Raw genomic sequence first — 8,016 nt, 5'->3', positions numbered from 1 at the left:
AACACAAATATCAATATATTCGCGAAACCATGGGCCAAACATAGTAAAATTGCGTTTTTAGTTTTTCACTCTGACGTCAGTTATCCAAAAATGATTTAAAAAATTCAGAGAAATGTGCTTGGAGAAGAAGTATGGGTATAAAATTAATTAATTAAATTAATTAATGAGTAGAATTTAAAGAGATTCAAGTTTCTGGCAGTGATCGGACTTCTACCACATTGAGGTAGATCTGCCACTTTTTTGAGGATCTACCACATCTACCACACAAGGTCTGCTCGACATAATTTTCTTAATTTTAAGAGCAAAAATTTACCAACACTAAACACTATATGGTAATAAGAATGATATAATACCAGATTCCGCATTCCCGGCGGCGATGAAATTTCTCAAGTAAAAGTAAACAAAGCCGAATGGGAGGATAAAATAAACTGTAAAATAGTAAATTTTCTCAATAATAAATTTTGAGACAGGAAACGGGGTTTCATTATGTTAAATTTTAAAATATATGATTTATAAAAATAATTAATAGCGAAAAATTAAAAAACGGCGATTTTTGTGAAAGTATTAGCAAATTTCAGTGCATCTGAAGTTTCTGAGGCGTTGTTTACATTTACTTGAGAATTGTCAAAATCGGCAAATCCAAGTAGCGGTTTCTGTAACGTGCCACATTTGTTCGCTACATCGTGATGTGATAAAATGAAACGCTAGCAGCACTCCGCAAGATTGCAAAAAAATTTATGTTCGAAAAATATCTTGATATGGAAGGAACCGGTTTACACTGGCAAGGAAAAAAATTGCCAAAACTCAATGCAATTTTTAGCAACTTCAATCTTGCACTTTGTTATACTAAAATTAATTTTTTTAGAGGTTTTTTAAAACGTTTGCAATTAGGTGAAACCTTACAGAATTTCTTTAATTTCTGTACAAAGCTTGATCCAAAACCTGAGATCTACCACATTTTTTTGAAATCTACCACATTTTGTTCCAGATTCTACCACACAGAATTTTTCTAAGTCCGATCACTGGTTTCTGGTACAGAAGGGCTGGTAAATATTGAAAATGTCATTTTAAAAGTTTATCCTTGAAATTTCGCAAGATTTGTTTTTGGAAAAATTATATGTTAAGAGCTTATATAAACTCGATAACATCCTCGAATTTCGTTCTTCAAACTTTGTCAGCTTAAAAATTACCTATTCGTCCTTGTGAATCCAAAAAATTTAATTATTTTAAATTCGAAAGATTTTCCTACTACATTTGTTACCCATATTTTTTATTCTACATTGCATTGAGTTTTTTTATAATTTTTGGAATAAATCATATCTTTGAAATTACAAAGCCCTTCAAAATAAATCCTGCAGTCAGAGAGAAAAAAGAAAAATGCCACTTTAAATAAAAAAGTAGGTTTCAAACCCATTTATTTATTATTTATTTCATGGTAGGAGAGCTTTTCAAACAATATAGAAGCAATTTTTTCGATTCAAGTTGTTGAAAGGTAATGAATATCTAAATCCCGGGATCCCGGGATTGTGACAACGGCATCCCGAAAATCCCGGGATCGGAGAAAGCCGAAAAATTAACATCCCTAGTATGTACATATGCACGTCTAGGTGCATATCTCTTAGCGTGCACTCGCGAGCTAACCAAAGGGTAAATAAATAAAGCCCAATTGAGCGGATAAATCTCTTCACCAAAAACAAACAAAAAACTCGTTTTACTTGAGGGAAAAACGAAAAAGGTTATGGGATTTTGTTGCGGACAAGGTATATGTTTACAGTTATTGCAACTTGTTAATCGATAAGGCAGTTAAAAATCGAACTGGTTCAGTTACATATGTTATTACTCCGGCGTACGAAGCCAATAGTTTATCGACTGAGCTAAGTTCGGCATAAAACTGTTGTTGCGAGCAATGGCTACTTTATGGTTGCAATTTAGACTTGATCATCTGGCTATTGTTTTACTTAAACTCTCTTTAAAGAATTTTAGTTACCAGGCGTTTTTTCTTCGATATTTGTGATCTATTGTTTTATGACATTTTTTATGATGACATGACATGATGATGGTGATCTCCAAAAATTTGTACCAACATAAATTATGGTTGGTTTTCACTAAAGAAAATCACAAAAGGGCCTCAAATCCTGCTGAACTTAACCAAATTTGAGATATTAAATATTCTGATAATAGTTGCAGCACATTTGCCGTTGCCACTTCAGTTTTGGGTGCTCTATAGCTAAGAGCGCTCTAAAAAGGCGGCACATCTAATAAATAGGAGGTGAACAGATGCCAAGTATTGCACGGTGGGCGATGATAACGGAGCTTACGATTTTTCATGATAATACCAGGTGCAAAAACTATATGGTCGCCTGCTTTGGAGTTTAGCCTTATGAGCTCTGTAGAAGTAAAAGAGCAATCTGTATTTCTTGTGGTTTTTGCATACATTTTTTCGATAGCCTGAACAACTTACACATAAAATATTGTCAGGGCTAGAAAAAGGGTGGCATGGCATGGCTTGCGGAAATGGACTGTTCATTATAATGGGCCTGTGTGGTGACCGAGTGAACTACATACTTCTAAATTCCGCATACTTAGCACTGTAAAAAAAAATATTAGTAGTAAACAACAGGGTTACCATTTAAGAGTTGTGTGGTTCTTTTACATGAAAATCGGCATTTAAACTTGCGTTATGTTGGAAAATTCTAAGAGAAAACATAGTTGTTTCTTTGTTATTTTTTGCCTTATAGCAATTATATTCAACAATTTTATTGAGCTTAAGGCCGTTTTTTAATGAAAACTATTGTGGAAAAATTAACAATAATTTATAAATGGTAGAAGTGTTAGCTATTTCGGAAATCACCACATTTCCTCATCAGACTGCTTCAGCGGGATTCGAACCGACGACCCCAGCTGACTCAGCTAGTTGCCTACGCACTGTGCTAAGTTCGCCTTATAAACTGTTGTTGCTTTTTCCACTTTTTTCAATTCTGAAATAGAGCGTTCTTGAAAAGTTTTTTGAGATAGGGCGTTTCGAACTGGCTGCCGAGATAGGTCGATCTTCCACTCAGCAGTCGATATACTATTGGGTATTGTTATTGGAAGTCAGCTGAAGAGAAACAAAGTTTTCTACGAAAAATATTGGTTTTCAAGAATTCTATACCATTTCTACAAAGACTTGTTTTTCCCCCATATGAAATACATGAAAAGCTGTGAGCGATTTGAGCGACTGCAAATAAATTTTTATAAAAAAAAAAACAGGGTATAATTTTTTCGATATAGAATAATCCTAGGGGGTTTGAGCATTAAAATTCCGTCTTTCTTTTTTTACCCCTCTAATGTGCATGCATACGCAATTTGAAATCAGAACGACAATTTCCAAAGATTCTGATTAAAAAGTTTGAAATTTTTATAACAATTTTTGTGAAATCGAGCCCTAACCGCCAAAATAGCGTAAGCGGAATTTTTTTCAAATTTTTCTTTATGATGCAGACATATTCCTAGAGCATATAGATGCATTTCTGCATCAAAAAGAAAATTAAAAAAAAAAATGTCGCTTACGATTTAACTGGATATGAAACAGCATTTTAGCGCCTTGTTTTGCAAAATTAAAGCTCTTCATTTTATTAGGTTTAAAATGAAAGCATGTAGCATTACGCGATAAATTATTTTGAAATGAATGCTTGCCAAAAATTCGACACACCAAATATTGTAAACAAAGCGAAATGCCAAATGCCTAACATGTACGTTCATAAATTCAAAACAAATATTTATTTGTTGCAAATAAACCCAAATCATGCCCGAAATAATAAAAACCAAACAGTAGCAGACGAAGCGGCAATTGATGAAATTCCCGATAAAATTCGCATACATCAAACCAAAATTCAAATTGCACTTATCGCCATATTTCTTCCGCCTGTCGCTAACATATTGTAATAACAACAAGACAATAATTTAATGCGCGCAACCTGCGGCATATTTTATTGCACTGGTATATGCATATGCACATAAATATACTACAAACATATTTATGAGGTGGATGCGGCCCAAGCATTTGAAATCTCTTGATGCACTGGCTGGTTGCTATGTACGAGTGCATACATATGTACACTGAGGGGAAAAAATCTTAAAATCAAATAGAAACGTAATTGATCTTACTATAAACGTCAACGAAAGTACTGTGTATTGGTAAATATTCAATTCAATTACGCGCATATTAAAATGACCGCGTTCGTTCTGAAAAAGCATCCGTGAAGTGAATAAACAAGACCAAAACTAAAAAAAAATAAATATTTAACTTGCATGTTGCCTGCAGTGGAATTCGAACCCTGACCATCTCTGGATATCAACAAATTGTGGCATGCATCTTTGCGCAGTCAGCTACACCCAGGCATATAAATTTCCTTTCAAATGTTGAATATCTATCAACGCCACAGCACGCGATTTGTACGGATAAACATGTACTATGTATGAATGTGTGTGTTGTCACCGCTCTCAGAGCGGCGCTCTGCATGCTTGGGGTGCGTATGTACACTCATATACATACTCAGATGTGAACAGTCAAATACGTGCGTAATAAATTTTGTATGAAAATATTGTTTTTAAATACGAACATTTTTAAACGATAATCAAATATAAAGTATTCATTTTTACTATGCATTATTTTCCTCAGTGGACGTACATATATTTGTCAGCTACATTTCATTGCCAACAATTTTCGCATGCAGGCATAAAATTTTAATTAATTGTGCAGGAAAATGTGTTCGAACGAAATGGCAATAACGGCGCAATGAACACGCTAGCAGCAGTCGTTCATGCAACATTTAAGTAGAGAACAATTGTTGCCACAAAGCCAGGTGCAACAAAGTTAGTGTACAAACAACAATTTAAAAATTTGATTTGCCGATTTCCATAGCATTTATCATTTTCGTATTGTGGTTATTTTATGGCCCGCACTTCTTTGGTGCCATAATTGCAGTTGTCACAATAATTAAATTAAATGTTTGCAACAGAATTGAAAACCACACCTTTTGGCAAAATCTCAAACGAGTAGAGATGATGTTGCTAAAATTGTGCTCGCATTAATTTTTGCTGCTAGTGATATGTACTATGTACATACATATGTATATGTTTGCATGTACATGTTTGTGGTAAGCATAAAAATAGCATAGACTCGAGGCTCAATGGATTTATTATACATACTTCCAGAAAGTTCAGTATTTTGTCGTTTTGTATAGGCGCAATATCCATTTCAGGAAGCCCAAGAGGCAAGTTTTCTCAACTGGGCCACCCTAAGTTGACTTTTCGATTTTTTATATCTCATTGACCGATTTTGAAAGTTAACATGGTGTGCAATATTGACACCAAAGATTTTCCGATCATTTTATTTTTTTTTTTACAAGTTGTTTACAAGCAAATTTTTATGCAGACTTTTACACTTTTTGAAATATTTCAGCAACCATTCATTCGAATCTTATGATTTTTTGACAGCAATTAGAGAACTTATTGGGCAACAAAATAAAGTGGTCAGTTTGTAAAATTTCGATTCTTGTTTTATAAAAAATTTTATTTTTTTAATCGATTGAATTTATTTTACCATATACCTAGGAAAATAATTTAAAAAGCGTTATTTACGCTAAGCATTCAATTTTACTTTCATACAAAAAATTACTATGACTTTGATTGATTTAAAGCTTTTTACCAAAAAAATGAAACAAGTTTAAAAAAAAATATTATACAAATGAACTGAAAAGCAAAAAAAAAATAATTTGATAATTCTTTATTTGATACTTAAGTTTGAAAATTTAATTTTTTGCTTTTCAGTTCGTTTGTATTATATTATATTAAACTTGTAAAAAAGTAAAATTGAATGCTTATAGCAAATAATGCTTTTTGAATTATTGTCCTAGGTTTTTGAGAAGTTGGAAAAAAATTCAATTGATTAAAAAAATAAAAAAAAATTTATAAAACAAGAATCGAAATTTTACAAACTGGTCACTTTATTTTGTTGCCCAATAAGTTCTCTAATTGCTATAAAAAAAACAAGATTCGAAGGAATGGTTGCTGAAATATTTCAAAAAGTGTAAAAGCCTGCATAAAAAAAGTAAGTGCGCCTGGGCCACACTGTAGAAGTGAAACTTACGTTACATATATAATTTGTGTTATAATCAATATATCTAGGGCTTATATTCAACACAGTCTATCTGTAATTTTAAGAAAAACTACTTTCCGATGGTGGACCCATCTGGTGCTTAGCTGTCATCACTAATGTTAATTTGAACTATGCAATTCAATACCAAATTTTTCTCACAAATGATATACATACATGGCCAGCATCAATATCATCGATGGCAGTTAAATCTTAGGTGAATTTCAATAGTAAATATCAATAGCAATATCGATAAATATCAACAAAATCGATAAATATCGATAACAAAATCAATAAATATTGATAACAAAATCGATAAATATCAATAACAAATCGATAACAAAATCGATAAGAATATCGATAACAAAACCGATAAAAATATCGATTATTTTATCGATAAGTTTCGAGAATCCCGAAAATCTCTAAAATCCCAAAATAGTTCTCAGATTGAGTCTCTGTGTCTCTCTCTATATCCTTTCCTCTTTAATTACCTTTATTTTATCCTCATCTTTGTTTTTACTTTTATGTTTATCATTTTCTTCATCTACATATCGCTAGCTTAGAAAGAAAAGTTGCTAAGTCCCATTTTAAAAATTTTACAGGAGAGGAAAAAATCTTCCTATAGCCATTTGCTTTAACTATTTCGCTAGACTTCGAATCAAACATTTTGCGCGTTTAAAGCAAAGCAAAACTCCATAAAAAACAGAAGGATTCGATATTTATTAAAAGATGTCGTATTATTTTGGCCTTATCGGAGTTGTGGTGCTTCTTTTGGACAGCAAATTTTCCTTTTATTGCTTATGAAGAGGAAAAAATAAAATAAGTACCTTTATAATTTTCGAAACGATGCATACTCAATTTCTCTAGCCTCTTATATCAAAATATGAGTTTACATAAAAAGTGGACTTAGCAACTTTGCATTCTAAGGTAGCGATATTCCCCTTCATCATTGCCCTTGTATATATAAGTAAAGTGTTAAAATTTATCTTGGTCTTCATTTTTCCCTTTATCTTTACGCAGCGTAGGATTTGTAGTCAACCGGAGACTCTGACATTTGTCTGCAGCTTCTCTCCTATCAGTGAACGAACTGCCATAATCCGAATCAACATTACCAATCAGCAACATTATCCTAATTATGGTGATTTTTAGAGCATTTGGAAGAAGCATATAAACGCGGTTGTCGACTTTAATTCTTGGGTGGCTAAGATTGTGGGGTGCAACGGGGTATAGTCGTTGTTCTGGGTATGCAGTTCCAGTTGCACGGCTATACTCAGTCCCGGCTCTAGCGTTTTCGATCGGGAACTCTGGACAACGTGAGCAAGCCATGTGCGAGATGCGGTAACCAACCTGAATGGAGCCTTGGGTCACGGCAGAAAGAGAGGTAGCTTCGGTGGGTTTAAGGGCTCACTGAAGTAAGCAGCGGCTGTTAACCAGTAGATGCGACTGCAACTGGGCATCTGTGTATTCGGTTAAGAAACCAATCTCCACCCAACAATGGGTTTGGGATCCGCTACATAAATACTCTTCCAATGAAAAATAAAACAAAGCCACTGATGAGACCCCACCTCCTTTGATGACGACCACGGCATATGTTTAAAGTACTACGATTTAAGGGCTTGCTCTTGGAATGTCCGGACCCTCAATAGCGAATGTGCCTCTGCCCGGCTGGTTGATGTCCTCGTAAGGGTAAAAGCTGACATTACCGCCAATTTATTCACCACTCGACTCTCACACCTGCTCTCTGAGATCAATCTTCAACAAAGTCGGTTGAAGACGGAGACGATGTTCCATCACCTGACTATGGCGATGTACGAATACATACAAATAGAAAAACAACAAGTGTGCTCTGCCCAATCCACAAGAAAGGCGACCGCGCCATA

General features: G+C 34.0%; 1 protein-coding gene across 3 annotated transcripts in view; it reads right to left on the bottom strand.

Moving 5' to 3' along the window:
* Positions 1-8,016, bottom strand: part of LOC118734032 (glutamine-dependent NAD(+) synthetase) — a 400,175-nt gene that overhangs the window by 142,325 nt on the left and 249,834 nt on the right. The gene's annotated exons all lie outside the window — the stretch shown is intronic.

This window comes from Rhagoletis pomonella, unplaced genomic scaffold (genome assembly GCF_013731165.1).
Source record: "Rhagoletis pomonella isolate Grant_MI unplaced genomic scaffold, Rhpom_1.0 Rhpom_scaffold_00002, whole genome shotgun sequence".
In the NCBI taxonomy this organism is placed as follows: Eukaryota; Metazoa; Arthropoda; class Insecta; order Diptera; family Tephritidae; genus Rhagoletis; species Rhagoletis pomonella.
This window is presented reverse-complemented; position numbering and strand designations above follow the sequence as displayed.